Source organism: Triticum aestivum, chromosome 6D, assembly GCF_018294505.1.
Source record: "Triticum aestivum cultivar Chinese Spring chromosome 6D, IWGSC CS RefSeq v2.1, whole genome shotgun sequence".
NCBI lineage: Eukaryota > Viridiplantae > Streptophyta > Magnoliopsida > Poales > Poaceae > Triticum > Triticum aestivum.
This window is the reverse complement of record NC_057811.1, coordinates 221,293,483-221,318,362: the sequence shown is the minus strand read 5'-3', so window position 1 is coordinate 221,318,362 and position 24,880 is coordinate 221,293,483.

Genomic DNA, 24,880 nt, shown 5'->3' with positions numbered 1-24,880 from the left:
GTGGAAAATGGTGTTCCCTCTGTCTCACCCTCACTAAACGCTACCGATGTGAAGAGATTCAAGCAACTCGATTCTCAAGCGAAGAATATCATATGTGGCCATCTGAGCAAAGGATAGTATGGAAGAGTGAGTGCTTTGGAAACTGCTAAGCTTATCTGGGATAGGCTGTCCAAAGTGAATGAAGGAGTCTCAACTCAGCATGACTCTTTAGTTGATGTTCTTCGCAATCTCTTCAACCGCTTCAAAAGACTCGACAATGAAAATGTTCAACAAACCTTCGATCGCCTCACTAACATCTCAAATGAGCTTCAAGCACTTGGTGCCACTGACATCACCGACCATGAGGTGGTGAAGAAATTGTTGAGATCGCTTGATTCTTCATTTGATACTCTGGCATTGATGATATAAGAATGTGCTGATTACAAGTCACTTGATCCCGCTAATATCCTCGAAAGGCTAAACACTCATGAGTTCCAGCTTGCTGAAAAGAGAGATTTATATGGTTCGAGCTATGGCAAATCACGTGCACTGAAGGCCAAGGCAGTTTCTGAGTCTGAGGATGAAGACTCTGACAGCAGCCTTGGTGACCCTGAAGAACTGAGCCATGAATTAGCACTGCTCGTGAAGAAGTTCCAGAAGTTCTCAAGATGTGGTCGCTTTGGAAGACCCTCAAGGAGCAATGATTCCTCATCCAGTGACTACAAGAAGAGGCTTTGTCACAAATGCAAGAAACCCGGACACTACATTCAAGATTGTCCTCAGTGGGAAAAGGAATCAAAGAAGAAGAAATACAAGGATCACAGTTCTGATGATGCGAAGAAAAAGAAGAAATCCTCAAAATCTTCATCATCAAAATCCTCAAAGTCTTCATCTCACAAGAAGTGCGGCTCCAAGAAGGCTCGGGCATTCATTGGCAAGGAAATGGACTCTGAGGCTGAATCTGAAGAAAATGAGGAAGAGGAGGCATCTGAGGATTCCGAATCTGGTGTGGCGAGCCTAGCCCTCGCTACTGCATTCGTCAGCAAGTCTATCTTCAACACTGAAGAAAATGACCTCACCAACAAGGCTGATGAAGGCAATGATGACTACGCTCCCACCTATTGCTTCATGGCAAAGGGTGCCAAGGTACTCAAATATACCTCCTCTGAATCAAGTGAAAATGAATCTGATGAAAACCTTAAGCCCGGCTATTCTAAACTTGCTAAGATTGCTGTGAAACAACAAAGGGCCCTTGAAAAGGTTCAAAACATGCTAGACAAAAGTGATGATATGTTGGGTGAAGAAATGGATCGCACTAAAACCTTGACTGAAAATCTTCAGAGACTTCAGACTAGGTTTGACAACCTTCAAGGTCATCATAACACTCTCTTGTCTGATCATGAGAAGCTTTCTTATGAATTTCTTCAAAGAAAGCAAGATCTTGAAAAGCTAAGAGTGAGTTATGAAGATCTTCAGAAGGAGCGCGATTCATTACTTGCTCAACAAATCAGCGCTGCTCGGGAAGAATTTGTTCCTCCATGTTTGAAATGCATTGAACGTGAATCTGCTAATTCTTCACCTGAATGTTCAAATGCTTCTAATGCTACAAATTCTTCAACTGTCTCTACTATCACTAATTCCTCATCTGAGGACATTGCTAGTATTACTGACGATGCAGGGCTGAAGGAATTGTACATGACAGGCATGTACAAAAGCCTCAAAGGGCATCAGACTCTTTGCGATGTGCTTAAAAAGTAGATCCTCAACAGGAACCCTAGGAAAGAGGGTATTGCCTTTGAGAGGAAACTCAATGCTGATGGTACATATTGGAAGCCTGAGCAGTACCCCAAAACCTCATGGGTTGCTGCAAAGGGACCTCCAGTTGATCCATCTAATTTATCTGGCTTTACATGTGAATCTTCTCATTCTTCTGATGAGTCATTTGACTCCAACTATAAACTGTTCAAAAATCAGAATGGTGAAGTATTCGCTAGATATGTTGGCACTAACTGCAGGAACGGTTCTCCTATGAAGAAAATCTGGGTTCCCAAAAGGTGCCTTGAAAGTCTTCAGATGAATGTCCTCATGACACCACCTGTGAAGAATAAGGACCCCAGATCAAATTCTTCATATGGACCAAATTCTTCATATGGATCCAAGTCCTCATACGGACCAAATTCCTCACATGGATCAAATTCCTCAAAAGGATCAAAGCCCTCATATGAACATCATCGTGCTAACAACTCTTTCTTGCAGGGAAGATCCAAGGGCTATGAATATGAGCATTATTCTTCTAATCATTATGTTCATAAGTCCTCGAAGAATTTCTCTGCTTATTCATATGCTTACCCTAACTTCTCTTATGTGAAACGAAATGGATTGGCTTCTATGCCATCTTTCTCGTATGAAGCTCGCAGAGTGATGAACTCTTTGCCACCCCTTCAGATGTGGGTGGTGAAGAAAAAGAACTAATCTCTTCTGCAGGGTCAGGTCTCCAGACGTGCTTAAACGTCTGAAGAATTTGTTGGAGACCTGAAAAGTGTCTGAAAGGACGCAGGCTAATCATGAAGAAATGAACTTTCATTTCTAACGTCCTCATACTGTTTTAACGGTTGCATTGCTTGATGAAATTGGTCTGATGAATTGTGATGTCATATTCTTCACTGATGAAGTATATGAAGTTCGTAAGCTGCACTAATTCATCTGCAGGATGATCAACCCAAAGCCACCGAGTGGGTCCTCGATAGTGGATGTACAAATCACATGACTGGTGACAAGAATCTATTGATAGATGCACCCTTATCACCATCGCATCTGAATCATATCATCTTCGCTGACAAAGGCAAAAGTCAGGTATTGGGTCTAGGTAAGGTTGCGATCACAAAGGATCGACTCATGGACAAAGTCATGCTTGTCGAGTCCTTAGGATACAATCTTATGTCTGTCTCAATGCTTTGTGATCTTGATATGGTAGTTGTCTTTGGCAAGTATCGTTGTGTTGTGGTTATGGAAGCTGACAATTCCAAAGTCTTCGAAGGCTTTAGGAGAGGAGACTTGTATATTGTTGATTTCTCTACAGGACCGCAACTAGCCGTGTGCCTACTCGCAAAAGCTTCAGAAGGTTGGCTATGGCATCGACGACTTGGTCATGCAGGCATGAGGAATTTGCACACGCTTGCGAAGAAGAAGCATGTCATTGGCATTGAGAATGTCAAATTCCTCAAGGATCACCTGTGTGGAGCTTGTGAAGATGGAAAAATGACCAAGGCTAAGCATCCAGCAAAGACTATCATGACCACTACTCGACCATTCGAATTGCTTCACATGGACCTCTTTGGTCCTAACCATTACTCAGCTGTCACAAATGACGCATCTCTCTATGGTCTTGTTATTGTTGATGATTACTCTCGTTACACATGGGTACACATTGTTACTTACAAACATGAAGTGCAGGAAGTCTTCAAACGATTTTCCTCGAGGGCTTCAACCAACTTTGGTGTGAAGATCAAGCACATCAGAAGTGACAATGGAACTGAGTTCAAGAATTCTGGTCTTGATGACTATCTTGATGAACTTGGTATTACTCATGAGTTGTCTGCTCCTTACACTCCTCAGCAGAATGGCGTCGTGGAGCGCAAGAACAGGACTCTTGTTGAGATGGCTCGCACTATGCTTGATGAGTACAAGACGCCTCGTGACTTCTGGATTGAGGCAATTTATACTGCGTGCCACATCATCAACAGGGTATATCTTCACAAATTCTTCAAGAAGACTGCCTATGAACTCCTCACTGACAAGAAACCCAATGTGAGTTATTTCAAAGTCTTCGGTGCTAAATGTTGGATTAGAGATCCTCATCACAATGCTAAATTTGCACCGAAATCACATGAAGGTTTTATGCTTGGTTACGGAAAGGACTCGCACACCTACAGAGTCTTCAACAACGTTCTTCACAAGGTTGTTGAAACTGTAGATGTGCGGTTCGATGAAACTAATGGCTCGCAAAGAGAGCACCTACCCTCTATGATAGATGAACCAGCACCTGAGGAAACTATCAAGTTCAAGGCTACTGAGGATGTCATTCCTACCGAAGAATCTGCTGAAGAATTTATTCCAGAACGAGAAGAACGTCGAGCTAATGCACATGAACAAAATGGTGCTGAAGAAAATGCTGATAAAATTCCTCGACGACAACCAACTCATCCTCGCGTTGCAAAAGAAGTGCAAGTTGAAAAGATCATCGATGACATTGAAGCACCAGGTCCTCTCACACGCTCAAAAGCTTCACATTTATCTAACTTTTGTGGGCACTATGCTTTTGTCTCTATCACAGAGCCCACTAAGGTAGATGAAGCATTTTTGGAGCCTGAGTGGATTCAGGCCATGCAAGAAGAATTACATCAGTTCGAGCTCAACAACGTTTGGAAACTGGTCAATCGTCCAGATCCTCACAAACACAATATCATTGGCACAAAGTGGATCTACCACAACAAGCAAGATGAAAATGGCCTTGTGGTGAGGAATAAGGCACGACTAGTAGCTCAAGGCTACACACAGGTTGAAGGAATTGATTTCGATGAAACTTTTGCACCTGTTGCTAGACTTGAAGCTATTCACATATTACTTGCTTATGCTAACCATCATGATATCATTTTATATCAAATGGATGTGAAAAGTGCATTCCTCAATGGTAAGCTTGAGGAAGAAGTATATGTTGCTCAACCCCCAGGTTTTGAAGATCCTAAGCATCCTGACAAACTCTTCAGAATAAATAAGGCCCTCTATGGCCTCAAGCAAGCCCCTCGGGCGTGGTATGATACTTTGAAGGAATTCCTCATGAGGAAAGGCTTCAAACCCGGTTCACTCGACCCTACTCTTTTCACTAAATCTTATGATGATGAATTGTTTGCGTGCCAAATATATGTTGATGATACCATCTTTGGCTTTACTGACCAACGTTATAGTGATGAATTTGCCTATATGATGAGTGAAGAATATCAAATGTCTATGATGGGAGAGTTGAAATTCTTCTTAGGTCTTCAAATTCGTCAACAGCGCAATGGCATATTCATATCTCAGGAGAAATACCTCAAGGATGTACTGAGGAAATTCGGCATCCAAGATTGCAAAGGCGTCAAAATTCCTATGCCCACAAATGGCCATCTGTGCACTGATGAAAATGGTATTGACTTCGATCAAAAGGTATACCGCTCCATGATTGGCTCTTTATTGTATTTATGTGCATCTAGGCTAGATATTATGCTTAGTGTTTGCATGTGTGCCCGATTTCAAGCTACACCGAAGGAATCACACCATAAGGTTGTGAAGCATATTCTTCGATATCTAGCTCACACACCAACACTAGGATTATGGTACCCCAAGGGCTCGGTTTTTTATCTCATTGGATATTCTGACTCTGACTATGCTGGTGATCGTGTGGACCGCAAGTCAACATCTGGTACATGTCATTTCCTCGGACGACCTTTGGTCTGTTGGTCCTCGAAGAAACAAAACTGCGTATCACTGTCTACTGCTGAAGCTGAGTACATTGCTGCTGGCTCTTGCTGTGGATGAAGCAAACTCTCAAGGACTACGGCGTCAACGTGAAGAATGTGCCTCTCTTCTGTGACAATGAGAGTGCCATCAAGATTGCTCACAACCCAGTTCAGCACTCGAAGACAAAGCACATTCAGATTCGTCATCATTTTCTTCGCGATCATGTGTTGAAGGGCGACATTTCTATTGAGCATGTCAAGACTGAAGAACAACTAGCCGATATCTTCACAAAGCCCTTGGATGAGAAGAGATTTAGCAAGTTGCGGTGTGAGCTAAATATCCTAGAATCTTCGAATGTTCTTTGAAAAGGACACTCATCCTAACACTTATGCAAATTGATGACTTAGATGTGCAACACATGAATAAACGTTTTTCTTCAATCAATGAAGAATAACACTCTAAGTGTGAAGAAATTAATGAAGAATTTGATTCTCAGAACCCTACAACAATTGTACGCGGCGTCTGAAATCATCATTCTTATACGGTGGGTCACGCCACCACCAAAAGTTGAAAATCTTCAATTTGAGTTTTTCCTCAGTTTTGAAATTCCTCTCTCTCTCTCTCGTCCTCTACAGCATTCACTTATGGCTAATTCTTCATGTTGGTGTTTCTGCTAAGTGAATGTGATCGGACCCTTCCCCCTCTATGCTATACTCAACCCAATCTATTCACAAATTCTTCATGTGCGTTCTATTTGAAACTCGTTCAAAATATTCACTGTGTCCTTGTCAGCTGAAGAATTTGCGAACGGAACTTTTAACTTATCTTATCCAAAAATTTCGGCTTTGCCGCTCAAACCGTTCCGCATCCCACGATATACTTATCTATTCACCCACGATCTAACACGATCTCCACTTCTCAGTACGTGGGTGACACATCTCAAGCGAATAAGAAGGGTCAGGGGCACGTTCGTCTAATTTCTTCGGGCGAATAGTTTTTCACCGTGGCTATAAATACCCCCTCTCCCCTTCCTCACTTCTTTTACTCCGCTCGACCTCTCTCCAGCTCAAGCTTCTCAAACCCTAGCGCCGCCGCTACTTCATCATTGCCGGCGAGGAAGAGCTTCACTGCCTCGACCTCGTCGCCGCCATACTCGCGCCGGCCGCGGAAATCTTCACTCCGCCGCCGTCGTAGCCGTCTTCCTCCGCCAAGTTAGGGCGTGGAAGATCTACACAGACGAACATCACTTCTCCACCTCACAGTTCGTCGTGTTCTTCATTCAGGGTAATTAAAAGTTACTTTTACTGCCCCTTTTGATTCAAATGATTCCTACAAAATCTTCAAAGGTGTTTATTCTTCAAATTTTTCACACACTAAAGACCTCACATCTCATCTGTTCTTGATTCGTTTCCCTAAGCATCATTTTTCTTCAAGATTCCTCAATTGTGTGGATCTTCGATCTATACAACTCTGGAACCTAAGACAAAGAACGCTTAGTGAAATTCTTCAAGACTCAACTGGTCAAATTCCTCAAACTTGTTCTTTTTGAAAAACCTTCTGAGAACGCATATGACCTCTCCAAATTCCTCGCAACTATACTCTGTTCACAGGTACTCATGTCCGCTGCTGAATCACTAGGTTCTCATCAACTTAACTCATTTGCAGCGTTCCTCGAAGAAAACTTGCATACTTCTTCAGAAAGTTCAATTGTTCAAATTCCTCAACTGAAAAAAATGGCTGATGGAAAGAAGCCACAGAAAGGAGGAAAGAGGCCTGAAATCAATACTGCCTTTGAAATCCCTGAGGACATTTATGCTGGGTACTGCACACCCCCTGAGGAAGATAAAAATCAGTACAAGGTGCGCATTCAGAGGATAGAAAGGAGATGGGAAAAAGAATGGAGGGAGTACAGGTATGTGACTCCAAAATACATGAAGAAATTCGCTGTTACTCCTCCATGCTCAAGACCACCATTGGCACCTGGCCAAGAGGCAGATCCCACTAGCATCAAGCGCGGTGAGGATTTTCCTGAAGAATGGGCCAAGCGCCAGGCCAAGTTGGCCAAACAGGCAAAAGATGCAGTGAAGAAATTCAACAAGACTCTACTACTGCTGCTGCTGAGGCCTATGTAAGGCCGAAGAAATCCTTGGCAAAGAAGCCTGCGCACAAGCCAAGTGCCTCTTCTTCAATGCCCTCACGGCCAATTTCCTCAGCTAAGCCCTCACGGCCAATTCCTCAAGCCGCTCCTGCTCCTCCAAAGTCCTCAGTTGCTCCGCCCAAATCCTCAGCACCTGTGCATCTTGCCACGTGCCAAAGGACTACAGGCATCTCCATTGCCTCAGGAGCTTCAGCTAGTTCCTCAGCTGCACCAAATTCTTCAACAGGACCATCTCTGCTGAAGACAAAGACCACTGCTGGACGAGGCTCTCGCCCAAGTCCTCACAAGAGGCAGTTCGCCTTCCAAGTACTGTCTGAAGAAGACGAAGCTGATGATGAAGAACTTGCTGAAATCACCAGAGATAGGCAAGTCAGGGCCGCTAGAGCCAAGGGCACAGATGTGCCACTGCTTTTGGATCCAAAGTTGATCCTCGACTACATTGACCTCTGGCACAAGGACCCAAACACTCCTATGCCTGACTTCAAGCTGACTCCTGGTCAAAGTCATATGCTGATTGCCTTCATCCAAGAAGAAAAATGGAAATTTGAGAAGGCCAGACAGCTCAAGAAAGCTCAGTACAGGAAGGAGAAATTCCTGAAGAACAACGTTGTCTCTATGACAACTGATGAACTTGTGAAGATCCAATCTAAAATCAAAGTCCTCAGCGATGATTTCAATGCTTACTATGCTGATTGGAAAGGAGCCAAGGTCAGGTTTGTTAAACTGACTAACATGTTCACCTCCAATGTTGCAGCTCCATCGCAACAAGAAATTCCTCAGGCTGAAGCATCTGCTCAGCCAACTGAAGAACATGCCAGCACTGCTGATGACAATCAGGCTACTGAAGAAAATGTGAGTTCCAGGGCTGATGACTGCATTCCAACCGCTGAAGAAATTGCCAGGGCACCCACTAGTGGTGCGCCTGAAGAAAATGAAGAGGTCAGGGCAACTACATCAGTTGTGCCTGATGAAAATCAACCACATTCCTCTGCTTCTCCTGCGCCTACTCCAACTCCAATCCTTCCATCTGCATCAGATGTGAAGAAGACCAAGGCTGCAGAGCGTGCAGCAGTGAAGAAAAGGAAAGCATCAACTCCTTCAGATTCTTCAGCACCGAAGAAGATGAAGAAATTGACAAGCTCATTTGCTCATCCAATTGATGCTGTTCCAGTTTCCTCCATGCTTCCTTTTGATGAAGAATATGTGATCCCTAGCGGATCTGATGAAGAAAATCCTTCTGCTGCTACGTTAGAGCAGATGGATGAAGAAATTGAAGTGGATAAAATCCCTTCAACCCCCATAGTTTCCTCGCCTATGCCTCAGTTTACAGCTGAAGAGGCTGGCGTTGAAGAAATTGCAGAAGAAGATGTGGACATTGGCTGTACCACACCAGTAATGAATGATGACTTTTGGGAAAGTCAGCACCCCAATTCTCCACTCTTCACTCCCCTACAGCAAATTCCTCAGTCCCCAGCCACTACAGTTCAAATGGGATCTGATGAAGCTCATGAAGACATTCCAGCCGCTAGTGTTGAAGAAAATGAGAATGAAGAATTGAAGAACCAGGCTACCACTGAAGAGGAACCAGAAATTCCTCAGCCTGAAGAACCTGAGATTGCAATTCCTGAGGTCATCATGCAACTGACTGACACTCCACTGCCCAAGCCAAAGGATCCATTCTCAAGGAAGCAAAAGTTCAAGGCTGATGATTTCTTCAGCGAGCACGTATTCTTCACTGATTACAACCCTTATGACTCTGCTCGCATAAGGAAGAGGCGTTTCTGGACTGCCAGCCAGGCAAATTTTTATTCCTCAGTGTTGTTCAACAAAGACAAAGTCTTCGATCATGAGCACATTGCTCACATGGATATGGAATCTCTGCCATGCTTCGGGCCAGTCCTCAGTGTTCTCTACGACGCTGGACTGTTAAATTTCTGCACTGACATATGTGATTGGAATGAAGAGCTAATTCTTCAATTTTATGCAACTCTGCACATCACCGACAACTCTGAAGATGTGAATTCATGGGTGCTGGACTGGATGTCTGAAAACACTCACTACAAAGCACCAGCTACTGAATTGCTTCATGCTTTGCCTCTCAGTCTGCCCCTTGAAGGTGCTTGTTGCGTCTACAATGAACCTGAGCTTACCGATCACTACATGCAAGTGCTGATGAAGCCTTTGAAGCCAGGCTAGGCCCCAAGAACAAAATTCCTTGTGAAGGAATTGATGTATGTGCCTCGGATTGTCTATCGCATTCTGACGAAAACATTGAGTCCTATCAAGGGCCACAACTCGAATGAAGAAGAAGTCGTTGGCATCATGAAGAATCTGCTTTTCAATATCATTCATGGCGTTCCCGTCAACTTCCATGATTTCTTCATGAGGACTCTTGCCAATGTCGCAATGTCACCATTTGAGTTGAAGCCTTATGCACCATGGATTATGAGATTCATCAGAACAAGGTCTTCACTCAACTACAAAGCTGATACACTGAACCATTGCAACTACTTGCCCCCGATTGAAGTTCTCAAACAGACATTTTCCTCAGCTGATGAAAACGGCAAGGCTACTGCTGTAATTGATGAAGGCATTCGTCCATTGGATGGTCAATTTTGCAAGGTTGCATCCTACTCCACCAATGATGACTCTGCCACCCATGACTCTGCCGCAAACGCACCCAAGCAAAATCCTCAAGGCACAGCACCCAGGGTGATGACTGATCGTGAGCTTCTCCTCAGTCTTCACCAGAAGGTTGATCGCAATCATAAATGGGTCAAGTGTCAGTTTGGTTCAATTCTTCACAACATGACTGCTACCCATAATGCAGTGAAGAAAAACCATTACTACCTTCATGAAACCCTCAACCGCACCTGGGCTGTTCTATCGCACATATATGGTGAAGAAGATCTGAAGAAAATGGGTCTCAAGGAAGATCTTGGCTGGGCTGCACCTCCTCCGAAGAAGTACAAGAAGGTCAAGGTTCCTTCCTTGGTGGCTAGCTCCTATTCTTCATCACGTGACACTGATGAACATGAAGATTTGGACGACACTGCAGCAGGCCCTACTACAACAAACGACCCCGACAATGTTGACGCTCTTTCATCACCTTGATATTCTTCAGGGGCGTTAGTCCTCATTTTCGACCCTTTTGGTCATTTGATGACAAAGGGTGAGAAATTTGAGTTAGTCTTCAAGCGGGTCTATCTTATATGGGCGTTTTTTTCTTAAGTTACAACTCTCGTTCTTCTGATGACTTTGCTGGATCGAGTTGTAAACTTAAACTCTATGGTGACCTGATACTTTTGCTGTTTCTTCTGCATGTTTATTCCTCGTTAATGTTATTGCACGCATGCTGAATTACATCAGTCACCATATTTCATCATGCATTTCAAATTCTTCATATATTATGTCAAATGCGTGTATGAATTACAAGATATAGGGGGAGATCTCCATGATTCAACTCTTCAAGTGTGCATTGCTTCAAAAGCAAATTCCTCACTATGCACATCTTCAGGGGGAGTTCTTCTAAATCTTGCAATCAAATTCCTCAATATCAGTATTTACACTTCATATGTTTATCCCCGTTGAAAACTTAACCTATATTGTCATCAATCACCAAAAAGGGGGAGATTGTAAGTGCATCTAGTGCCCCTTAGTGATTTTGGTGTATTGAAGACTTATAAGTTAAGGGACTAATGCGTTTATGAGTGTACACAGGTCTACAAGTCTATGAGTAGTTTGATATTTACAGAGAAAGTTGACCCCTAAACACGAAGTTCTTCGACTGAAGACTTTGGATTTCTGAAGACTTTCTGAAGACTTTGAAAGTGAAGAAATTGGTGTGACCTTGAAGACTTGGTATTCGGTTGAGGAACATGAAGCGTGAAGACTTTTGTTTTCGTAGTTTCATTTTCTCTTTCTTGAGTCATAGGAAACACCGTACTGTTAAAGGGGGTCGAGGAAATACTAAGGAAAAATTTCCATGTGATGCTCAACTCAAAATCCTACACCTACCAATCCCTTCGAGTGAAGCCATTGGAAATCTCATACAGTTCAGTCACATTCTTCAGTGACAGAGACGAAGTTCTTCTGGTCTCTGAGGAATTGGTTCTGACTGAGGAGTTAGGAATTCGCCAGTGTGGATTGCCTACATAGTGAGGAACATTATAGCCCTGAGGAATTTGATACTCAAATTTCCGACCGTTGCTGTGCTACGCGCCAGCTGTCCCAAAATATCTTATCGACCTAACGGTCATATCATTGAAGGGCATTTATGTCTTATCATGTCGGGCTGCTCCCTAGGCTATAAATAGCCGCCCCCTACAACCACTAGCTGGTTGGCTGCTCCGAGAGAAACTGACACTTGTCAATTGAGAGCATCCCATCCTCCGAGGACTTTGAGCGAAAATCATCAAGTGAGGAAAACCCAAACCCAAACACCTACAAACCCCAAGTGATTGAGCATCACTGAAGAGATTGATCCTGCGTGGATCCGACGCTTGTTACCTTTGAAGACTGTGCTTCTTCCAGACGGTTAGGCGTCATGGTCTAGAGCATCCAAGAGGAAATTGTGGATCGCCGAGTGACCGAGTTTGTGAAGGTTTGGAAGTCATGTGAAGACTTACCACGAGTGATTGGACGAGGTCTGTGTGACCTTAGTTCAAGGAGAATACGGTGAGGACTGTGTGTCCGGGACTGTGTGTCCTCAGGTTTAAATACCTAGCCGCTCCAACCAGACGTACAACTGAGACAGCAGTTGGAACTGGTCTACCAAATCATTGTCTTCACCAAGCCTACTGGTTCTATTTCCTCAACTCTTTCAAATTCCTCATTACTGTGTTGTGCACTTGTTCATATCTGTGTTTGAAGACTTTTACTGAAGACTTTCTCAATTTCCTCAGTTCAATTTCTTCAGTCTGTTTGTCTTCATCCTGTGTTATCCTGTGTTTACGCTTTCTGTACTTTGTGCTTGTCCTCATTTCATCGTGATGACTATGCTTGTGTTTTGCTATGCTTACTTTTGAGTAGTTCTTCACTAAGGAATTTCCTCACTAGCAAATTCCTCAGTGAAGAATTCATAAAAATCGCCTATTCACCCCCCTCTAGTCGATATAACGCACTTTCACCCTATGCTTTGAGCTGCTCTTTAGCCGTCTTAGGGAACTGCCACTTTCTTCTTATCAACACGGTCTCATGCTCTGAGCTGCTTTTCGGCCGTCTTGAGCCGTAGTTGATCTATTTCAGTGATGTCCCAGATCTGAGTTGTAAAGATCGTTCTGGGGGCTACTGATTTATTTGCCGATTTCTTGCAAGGGTTGAGATGATCATTTCCCTACGGTCAGAACTTGAGAGGTGATGAACTTGCTATTGAAACAATATTACCATGTCCGGAGATGAGAATAACGGTACGCCTGTCAGAATGTTGCACCCGCCAGAACCTATGGTCACACGAAGAAGCAATATGACCCCGCTCTTTCAACCAAGGATCCAGATCAAGAAAACAATAATGAAGGAGCAAGACATGTGGTGCAGATATGAAAATGGTTGCGTGAACCATATGGTGTCGGGACCTCGGACAGTCTAAGTCAGTATCGACCGCCATGGATACTCACTTAAGGGGTCTACTCAAATTTTGGTAAGGAACCCATATCCAGACAACCCGCTTAGTTAACCGCATATGCTCAAGTTTGTCAGTATCAAATATCTGGGTTGTGAAGTCAGACCAAAGGTCAACTCAACAGTCTGATTCCAGTGACTATGGTAAAGCATCACACAGCCTACTATCCCCGTGGATATACTGACAGAATGAATGATCAGTATGAGGAATAACCGTCTCGAAGCATGTGCCCTCACTTATGTGAATCACCGAAGGATAGCCTGTCTGGAAGAAATTTTTCTGCCAGAGCCACCGTCAGTCAAGGATGAGGATATTATCATATAAGGTCATACCCCTTATGCTGGCCACAACAGGCGATAATCACATATTTGGTATGAATCTGAGACTCAAGACTGTGGAACCAGTCAGGATGGTTCAGAAATTCCTGCGATAAGCCAGAATCTGTCTGGAAAAACGGTGATGCCTAAACTCACTGTTTGGAAACCGAAGGACCGACATTTAGTAGAGGAACCCAATGCAAGAAGTCACAGCTTGGGTGTTTATCAGGAAAAATCTGATCACCAATTCATGGAAGGTTGTCAGTACAGACACAACCATTGGAAATCACCCTCGGATTTGTGAGACGAGCATATATTTCAGTCATGGTAATCTCAGATAAGTCAGCAGATATGAAAAGAATTGGAGCCAGTATAAGCATGAAGATGTGAGGTAAGATTTGTCAAGATATGGATACAGTGAAGCAAACCACCCAGAACCAGTCAGGTAAGTCAGATGAAGAATTCAATGGGAACAATCAATAAAAGAAAAATGATACCTGAGTTGGAAATGGTTTCCTTAAGTCAGTATATTCATACTTGTTCCCTGAGCAACCAAATCTCGAGGATGAGATTTCTTTAAGGGGGGAAGGTTTGTCACAGCCTGATTTTTTGGCCCTTTCTTTTTCTTTTCTTTTTCAGAGATTTTTGATTGAGTTTTCTTTTTCCGTGGCTTTGTGGTCTGGAAACTGAAGAAGATGCCCTCTTCTTTATTTCCAGAGTGGCTTGTCATCCTCAAACCCTTCCCTAGACCTTGCCATTTTCATCCTAGCCCAACCCCAATATTCTTTTGGCTAGGGAGTATTCCTTTTTCAATTAAAGGAATAACCCTGTTTGCCCTAGGTTGTCAAGCAACCTATATTTCCATCACTCCTAAAATTCCCAAATAATTCTCATAAATTGTTTGGGTCATATCTTTCTGAAATATGGAAAAATATTTCATTGGCCATGTTTCCCATCATGCTCAATTAATTACTTTCCTATTCTGTCCTAAATGGCAGATTGTGAAGCAAGTGCCATTTATCTTTGCCCAATTGACCCCAAACTTCTTGGACACCTTTTCATGTCCAAATAATTGCCTCATGACAAAATTCAACTTAATTTGCCTAGTAAATATTCCTGAGCAATTTTTCAAAGTTCCTGTCTGAGGGAATTGGTTGTGAAGGAAGTACTAGCTAGGTTAATCCAATTGAGTTGAATTTTTGCATGGTCTTTCATTTTATCAAATCAAAGCCCTCCTCAAGATTTGAGCTCATGCAATGCATCCATGTGAGCTGAGCATCAATTCTTTGGTTCTGTCCAAATTTTCAGTTAATGAAACAAGTATATTTTATCTTGCTCCATTATGTCTGAAAATTTCCCTAGGCCTTATCCTACCTATATAACCTATCTCCACCCAATTTGGGCATATTTCATCAAGCCATTATTCCTCTAGAATTTTTGCAAGTTTCTGGTCAGTAGAAATGCTTGTGAAGCAAGTACCATTTTGGTTTATCCAATTGGTATGAAACCTTTTGCAGCATCTTCATATGACCAAATAACTCAGCCTTGCACAAATTGAGCTCAAGTGGATAGCCCATGTGAGAGCATCTTGATTCTGGACCCTTTTGGCCAGTTGCAAAGCAACTATATTAAGATTTGATCTATTTGCCTCCAAAACCCCCAGGACTCTTGTCCTTCCTTGGTCTATCGTCCCAGACAACACCATTTGACCCAATCAGTTCTCTGTTGAGCACAGTGGCTTGATAAAGTTTGATGCAGCAAACATTAATCGAAGACCAACTCAGCTGCAGAGCTTCTTCTGTCGATCCATCACCTCCCTCAGCTTATATGATGCAGGGACTCATCACTAGACAACTCGCGGAAGCCTCTTGCGTCACCTCCTTGCCGGTCACAGTGGTGACCACCGTTTTGGCATGCTCTGAGCGTGTCCAGAGCGTCGTTTTGCTCGGGCACGGCTCGTGGTCGTCGCGTTCACTCGCCCGTGCATGTCCAGCGTGTTCCCCGCGTCGTCACCGTCCCCTTGGACTCCTCTCCCCCTCTGACAGGGCTTTAATGGCGCTCGTCGCCGCGCGTCCACTTGTCCTCTGTTGGCTTCTTCCTCCGCTTGTCCCCGAGCTCTGGCTCGTCTCCGTGAGCTCTGCCACTCGTCTGCGTCCTCCCTCGTCGCCTTGCCACCCCTCCCCGTGACCCTTGGCCGCGCGTGCCCGTCGTTGGAGCACGGACACGTAGCCACGCGCGTGCCACCTCACCCCCCCTCGCCGCTCGGCTATATATGGCCACCCCGAGCCCCTCCTCTCCTCATCACCAGCCTCCCCACCCTCCTCTGGTCCTGCCTGGCTACTTGCGCGAGCACCAGAGCCCCTCTCTGACCTCCATCGCTGCCATGGCCGCCTTTGGACTCCTCCTAAATTGGAGCGAGCTGAGCCCTACCTCTCCTCATAGCCACACCCACTGGAAGCCCCTCACTCCGAAAACCCTCCCCGCCCTCTCTGCTTCTCGCCAGAGTGCCTCAGGCCGCCGCCACCTCGTTCGGTCACCGCCTCCCCGTCCCTCTGTTGCCGCGGGATGCAGCCGCCCTAGCTCTCCCCGGCGTGCGCCTCCCCTCTGGATGGAAGCGGCGACCCGTCCTGAGCTCGTCGGTGCTCTCATCTCGGTCGGAGACGGCCGGAGTCGCCGGGGCCGTCGCCGGCAGCGCCTTGATACGTCTCCAACATATCTATAATTTTTGATTGCTCCATGCTATATTATCTTCTGTTTTGGACATTATTGGGCTTTATTATTCACTTTTATCTTATTTTTGGGACTAACCTATTAACCGGAGGCCCAACCCAGAATTGTTGTTTTTTGCCTATTTCAGAGTTTCACAGGAAAAAAATATCAAACGGAGTCCAAACGGAATGAAACCTTCGGGAACGTGATTTTTGGAACGAACATGATCCAGGAGACTTGGACCCTAAGTCAAGGAAGCTTCGAGGAAGCCACGAGGTAGGGGGGCGCGCCTACCCCCCCTCAGGCGCGCCCTCCACCCTCGAGGGCCCCACGTTGCTCCACCGACGTACTCCTTCCTCCTATATATACCTACGTACCCCCAAACGATCAGATACGGAGCCAAAAACCTAATTCCACCACCGCAACCTTCTGTACCCATGAGATCCCATCTTGGGGCCTGTTCCGGAGCTCCGCCGGAGGGGGCATCGATCATGGAGGGCTTCTACATCAACACCATAGCCTCTCCGATGAAGTGTGAGTAGTTTACCTCAGACCTTCGGGTCCATAGTTAGTAGCTAGATGGCTTCTTCTCTCTTTTTGGATCTCAATACAATGTTCTCCCCCTCTCTCGTGGAGATCTATTCGATGTAATCTTCTTTTATGGTGTGTTTGTTGATACCGATGAATTGTTGGTTTATGATCAAGTTTATCTATGAACAATATTTGAATCTTCTGAATTCTTTTATGTATGATTGGTTATCTTTGCAAGTCTCTTCGAATTATCAGTTTGGTTTGGTCGACTAGATTGATATTTTTTGCAATGGGAGAAGTGCTTAGCTTTGGGTTCAATCTTGCGGTGTCCTTTCCCAGTGACAGTAGGGGCAGCAAGGCATGTATTGTATTGTTGCCATCGAGGATAAGAAGATGGGTTTTTTTATCATATTGCATGAATTTATCCCTCTACATCATGTCATCTTGCTTAAGGCATTACTCTGTTCTTATGAACTTAATACTCTAGATGCATGCTGGATAGCGGTCGATGTTGGACTAAATATGTCTCATAGACAACTTTTGGATTGCGTTGCCAAAGGCAATTTTATTGAAATTGATCCCAGTATTGCACATGAAATTATAGAAGGTATAGTGGGAACACTACCTCAACAAAAGGGGCCTCATCACACCCAAGAGGAAACGCAAGTTTTTGAGAAACTTTGCGAAGTAACTAAGATTTTACAAAAGTCTCTGGAACCTCTTAAGAGTGTTAGCGGGAATCTCCAACGCATGAATATGTTGATTACCCTTTGCAATAAGTGGTTGGATTCTTTAGATCTCAAGATTTCCGAATATGAAGGGAAACGTAAAGAACCTCCCGGATTCGAGCATAACTCCGCTAAAAGAATTAAGAATCAAGATGATAATACCTAGTCTATCCTTGCCTTTATGCCTAGATAGGGGCGTTAAACGATAGCGCTTGTTGGGAGGCAACCCAATTTTATTTTTAGTTTTTTGCTTTTTGCTTCTGTTTAGGAATAAATATTTGATCTAGCCTCTGGTTAGATGTGTTTTTATGTTTTAATTAGTGTTTGTGCCAAGTTAAACCTATAGGATCTTCTTGGATGATAGTTATTTGATCTTGCAGAAATTTCCAGAAACTTTTTGTTCACGAAAATAATTGTTAAAAATCACCAGAACGTGATAAAATACTGATTCAAATTGCTTCTGATCAATAAACAAATTGTATAGGTCGTCCTATTTTGGCTGATTTTTTGGAGTTCCAGAAGTTTGCGTTAGTTACAGATTACTACGGACTGTTCTGTTTTTGACAGATTCTGTTTTTCGTGTGTTGTTTGCTTATTTTGATGAATCTATGACTAGTAAAATAGTTTATAAACCATAGAGAAATTGGAATACAGTAGGCTTAAAACCAATACAAATAAATAATGATTTCATTACAGTACCTTGAAGTGGTCTTTTGTTTTATTTCGCTAACGGAGCTCACGAGATTTTCTGCTGAGTTTTGTGTTGTGAAGTTTTCAAGTTTTGGGTGAAAGATTTGATGGATTATGGAACAAGGAGTGGCAAGAGCCTAAGCTTGGGGATGCCCATGGCACCCCCAAGATAATCTAAGGACACCAAAAAGCCAAAGCTTGGGGATGCCCCGGAAGGCATCCCCTCTTTCGTCTACTTCCATCGGTAACTTTACTTGGAGCTATATTTTTATTCACCACATGATATGTGTTTTGCTTGGAGCGTCTTGTATGATTTGAGTCTTTGATTTTTAGTTTACCACAATCATCCTTGCTGTACACACCTTTTGAGAGAGACACACATGATTCGGAAATTATTAGAATACTCTATGTGCTTCACTTATATCTTTTGAGTTATATAGTTTTGCTCTAATACTTCACTTATATCTTTTAGAGCACGGTGGTGGATTTGTTTTATAGAAACTATTGATCTCTCATGCTTCACTTAGATTATTTTGAGAGTCTTAAATAGCATGGTAATTTGCTTAAATAATCCTAATATGCTAGGTATTCAAGATTTGTAAAAACTTCCTTATGAGTGTGTTGAATACTAAGAGAAGTTTGATGCTTGATGATTGTTTTGAGATATGGAGGTAGTGATATTAAAGTTGTGCTAGTTGAGTAGTTGTGAATTTGAGAAATACTTGTGTTGAAGTTTGCAAGTCCCGTAGCATGCACGTATGGTAAACGTTATGTAACAAATTTGAAACATGAGGTGTTATTTGATTGTCCTCCTTATGAGTGGCGGTCGGGGACGAGCGATGGTCTTTTCCTACCAATCTATCCCCCTAGGAGCATGCACGTAATGCTTGGTTTTTGATGACTTGTAGATTTTTGCAGTAAGTATGTGAGTTCTTTATGACTAATGTTGAGTCCATGGATTATACGCACTCTCACCTTTCCATCATTGCTAGCCTCTTCGGTACCGTGCATTGCCCTTTCTCACATTGAGAGTTGGTGCAAACTTCGCCGGTGCATCCAAACCCCGTGATATGATACGCTCTTTCACACATAAACCTCCTTATATCTTCCTCAAAACAGCCACCATACCTACCTATTATGGCATTTCCATAGTCATTCCGAGATATATTGCCATGCAACTTTCCACCATCCCGTTTATCATGACACGTTCATCATTGTCATATTGCTTAGCATGATCATGTAGTTGACATAGTATTTGTGGCAAAGCCACCGTTCATAATTCTTTCATACATGTCACTCTTGATTCATTGCATATCCCGGTACACCGCCGGAGGCATTCATATAGAGTCATACTTTGTTCTAGTATCGAGTTGTAATCATTGAGATGTAAATAAATAGAAGTGTGATGATCATCATTTAATAGAGCATTGTCCCAATAAAAAAAGAGAAAGGCCAAAAAAAGAAGGCCCAAAAAAAGAAATAAAAAGGGACAATGCTACTCTCCTTTTTTCCACACTTGTGCTTCAAATTAGCACCATAATCTTCATGATAGAGAGTCTCTTGTTTTGTCACTTTCATATACTAGTGGGAATATTTCATTATAGAACTTGGCTTGTATATTCCAACAATGGGCCTCCTCAAGTGCCCTAGGTCTTCGTGAGCAAGCAAGTTGGATGCACACCCACTTAGTTTCTTTTGTTGAGCTTTCATACATTTATAGCTCTAGTGCATCCGTTGCATGGCAATCCCTACTCCTTGCATTAACATCAATCGATGGGCATCTCTATAGCTCATTGATTAGCCTCGTTGATGTGAGACTTTCTCCTTTTTTGTCTTCTCTACATAACCCCCTCATTATACTCTATTCCACCCATAGTGCAATATCCATGGCTCACGCTCATGTATTGCGTGAAGGTTTATAAAGTTTGAGATTACTAAAGTATGAAACAATTGCTTGGCTTGTCATCGGGGTTGTGCATGATGAGAGCATTCTTGTGTGATGAAAATGGAGCATGACTAAACTATATGATTTTGTAGGGATGAACTTTCTTTGGCCATGTTATTTTGAGAAGACATAATTGCTTAGTTAGTATGCTTGAAGTATTATTATTTTTATGTCAATATTAAACTTTTGTCTTGAATCTTTCAGATCTGAATATTCATACCACAAGTAAGAAGAATTACATTGAAATTATGCCTAGTAGCATTCCGCATCAAAACTTCTGTTTTTATCATTTACCTACTCGAGGACGAGCAGGAATTAAGCTTGGGGATGCTTGATACGTCTCCAACGTATCTATAATTTTTGATTGCTCCATGCTATATTATCTTCTGTTTTGGACATTATTGGGCTTTATTATTCACTTTTATATTATCTTTGGGACTAACCTATTAACGGGAGGCCTAGCCCAGAATTGTTGTTTTTTGCCTATTTCAGAGTTTCGCAGAAAAAGAATATCAAACGGAGTCCAAACGGAATGAAACCTTCGGGAACGTGATTTTTGGAACGAACATGATCCAGGAGACTCGGACCCTAAGTCAAGAAAGCTTCAAGGAAGCCACGAGGTAGGGGGAGCGCCTAACCCCCCCCAGGCGCGCCCTCCACCCTCGTGGGCCCCACGTTGCTCCACCGACGTACTCCTTCCTCCTATATATACCTACGTACCCCCAAACGATCAGATACGGAGCCAAAAACCTAATTTGACCACCGCAACCTTCTGTACCCACGAGATCCCATCTTGGGGCCTGTTCCGGAGCTCCATCGGAGGGGGCATCGATCACGGAGGGCTTCTACATCAACACCATAGCCTCTCCGATGAAGTGTGAGTAGTTTACCTCAGACCTTCGGGTCCATAGTTAGTAGCTAGATGGCTTCTTCTCTCTTTTTGGATCTCAATACAATGTTCTCCCCCTCTCTCGTGGAGATCTATTCGATGTAATCTTCTTTTGTGGTGTGTTTGTTGAGACCGATGAATTGTGGGTTTATGATCAAGTTTATCTATGAACAATATTTGAATCTTCTGAATTCTTTTATGTATGATTGGTTATCTTTGCAAGTCTCTTCGAATTATCAGTTTGGTTTGGCCTACTAGGTTGATCTTTCTTGCAATGGGAGAAGTTCTTAGCTTTGGGTTCAATCTTGCGGTGTCCTTTCCGAGTGACAGTAGGGGCAGCAAGGCACGTATTGTATTGTTGCCATCGAGGATAACAAGATGGGGTTTTTATCATATTGCATGAATTTATCCCTCTACATCATGTCATCTTGCTTAAGGCGTTACTTTGTTCTTATGAACTTAATACTCTAGATGCATGCTGGATAGCAGTCGATGTGTGGAGTAATAGTAGTAGATGCAGGCAGGAGTCGGTCTACTTGTCTCAGACGTGATGCCTATATACATGATCATACCTAGATATTCTCATAACTATGCTCAATTCTGTCAATTGCTCAACAGTAATTTGTTCACCCACCGTAAAATACTCATGCTCTCGAGAGAAGCCACTAGTGAAACCTATGGCCCCTGGGTCTATCTTCATCATATAAATCTTCCAACACTTAGTTATTTCCTTTGCTTTTTACTTTGCCTTTATTTTACTTTGCATCTTTATCATAAAAATACCAAAAATATTACCTTTTCATATCTATCAGATCTCACTCTCGTATGTGACCGTGTAGGGATTGACAACCCCTTATCACGTTGGTTGCGAGGATTTATTTGTTTTGTGTAGGAGCGAGGGACTCGCGCATAGCCTCCTACTGGATTGATACCTTGGTTCTCAAAAACTGAGGGAAATACTTACGCTACTTTGCTGCATCACCCTTTCCTCTTCAAGGGAAAACCAACGCAATGCTCAAGAGGTAGCACGCCTCTGCCTCGCTCCTGTTCGTCCAGGCGCGGGAGGAGGAAGACAAGGTGAGGAGGAGAGAGGGAGTCAACGGCGGGCCCCACCTGTAAGCGACCCAGCGCCCGGCCCCGCCCTGCCACATCACTTAAGTGGACACGGCAAGTCCGAGAGTACGTTTTCATTTCCCCGAAAACGTAATCCCGTATGTTACGCTTTCTTCTCCTGAAAGCGTATTTTCCCTCTGTTTCAGACTACAATACGTTTTCTTAGTCAGAAAGCGTATTTCTAATTTTGCGCATCTGTCTTATCCACTCAGGGACCCGGCTGTGAATATTATTTTTGCAGAACAGTCCTTGGTCTTCTACACCTCATAACTCCGGAACCATAACTCCGATTGAGGTGAAACCAACGCTCACTTCTTCGACTCTTTGAGCCCGTTCTGTTGGATTCATTCTCATTATGTTTTAACATTATGGAAATGACCATTTTTCCCTTGCCCCAAATCAGCCCCCTCTGAGTGAGAATCTTTTCCGGCGAATCTTTCCACGAGCTTTCCGCACTTCTTTCCGGAGTATTCTCCAACCCCAGGCAAGCCACAACCACCATTTGCATGATAGCCATGCAGTAGCATTGGTTTTCCACTTGAATCTTTAATAACTGTCTGTTGTTTTGCTAGTGCTGTCATTTTTTCGGTTATGCTTATGGATCGGTGATTACCGTCATGCCATGTTTTCTTGCACATTGTTATTATGTTCTACCTACTAGTATTACTTTAATATGTCATGGTTGATAGTAGTACATGTGGATGTTGGTGATGGTCTTCGGTGCAGGACTATCGTCGGTTCCGAGTACCGTTGTTATGCAAGTTCCTTTACATCCAGGTTGTTAAAAGTTTGCATGGTAGTTTTATCGTTATGTTCTTGCATGATGTTTATTGTTGATGCTAGTGGTCATGTTATGCTATGAGTAGTGTTATACTTGTGATATTCATGCTTGTCATTATGCCATGCTCAGTTGGATATGATTCATTGTTGATATGGTTGGTAGTTATGTTGCACCCCATGTTTATGTTGATATCATGCTCATGCATTGTAATTGCATCATGTTATTTTATCATGACTCAGCATATTGCATTCAAGTTTAACCGGATTAAATTGAACTTGAACAACTGTTGGCTGAGTCATGGTGCCACCATATCGAGCTGATCAGTGCAACCACGCTTACCTTTATGAGAGGTCCTAGCTGGGTCTATTGTCATGCCTCTCGCCGGTGCCTCCAACGAGGGAAGGTTATGCGTGGGCGCTACCCTGATCAGGTAGGATGGCGTAAGCCTTGTGTGCCCGTTGTTGAGTATGGATCCTTGTCCCCGTTTGGGATCGTTTTGGCACGACGGTGGCCGTTGGTACCTTTGGTAGGCACGGGGCCACCCAGGACTTAGCCCAAAGGGGAGTTGGTCGGAGTGGCCAGGAGAGTGTCATGGCAGTAGATCGGTTTTGTCAGAACGCCGTTGGTCCACCCGAATGGGAATGCGAGGCCATGGGTTCCGTGGTGTGGGTATAGTGTGCTAACCTCTGCAGAGTGTGTGTTTAATCTATCGATAGCCGCGCCCACGGATAAGGACCCAGTTCATAGTCGGTCACACTATGGGTCAACAGTAATAATAATAATTTGCTTAATAACAACCCCGGTTCGATGATGAAAGAAGTTGGTTGATATTTATGTGATCGTGAGAGGATCATTGTGGTATCGAGGATACCGAGTTGTTGGAGATTTGTGGTGTTATGCGAGAGTCAAGGGTAAAGGTCAAGCTCCTTGTGGTCATGAATGATTACTACTGTATTGTTAATACCAAGCTTGATTGGATCCTGAGATGGTCGTGTGATGTCCGTGATGGTAAGTTTGTGCAGGTGATGGTTACGATGTAACCCGAGCAGAGTAAGTTGGTGCATGCTAGCGTCATCATGTTGCATGTTAGTATTATCATGTTCATATGTTTATGCCATGCTCGTGTTGTTCTAGCTGTATCATCTTGTTCATGCTATGATTGATCTGATAGTATCATGTTAATCCTTGTTAACTTGTAATTGCCATGATGGTGTCTGTCTTGATTGCTTTGGTTGCTGTGAGCTTGCAAGTACATTCAATGTACTGACCTGGCGTGTCATGCCAGTTTGCAGGTCATGCCGGATTTGATTGCTTGTTTGCCATGGATCCCTTGTTTGCGAGCTAGGATAAGCGTTCGAGCCAGAGTCCCTGCGGAGTGGAGTTCACCACCGCCGTCGTTGTTCCGCCGCCAGTAGTCATTCCGCTGCTTCGTGTTGTTCTGCTGCTTGCATAGAGCAACCGTGGAAGGCATAGTGTCGCCGTGCCGATGTAACCCCCTTGTACCCATATAGATTGTAATAAAGAGCTGATTTGTTCTATGCTAAGCAGTGCTGTATTCCAGAAGACTTCTCCTCGATCATTGGGCCAGAATACAGGGCATTCCGGTTTCTCTGAGCCGGGGTGCCACACTTGGATGATACTCTATGGTTGTGTGTGTGAGATAGTTGTATGGTCACGTGCTTGATCATATCATACTTTAATATTTGTGCTTGCATAATGATATTCTCTATCTCTCATGTATGATCATTCACTTTGTCTTGGTGATGAGTGTATATTTCATATTCTATCATTTTGAGCGCTCCACCAAGATGTGTGTGACATGGAAGAGTAACCCATGATCCTAATCGATTGTGCATTTGCATTCACAAGCAAATTTTAAATAATGCACAAATTTAGGGGGGAGCTCTTGCTTATCACATACTTC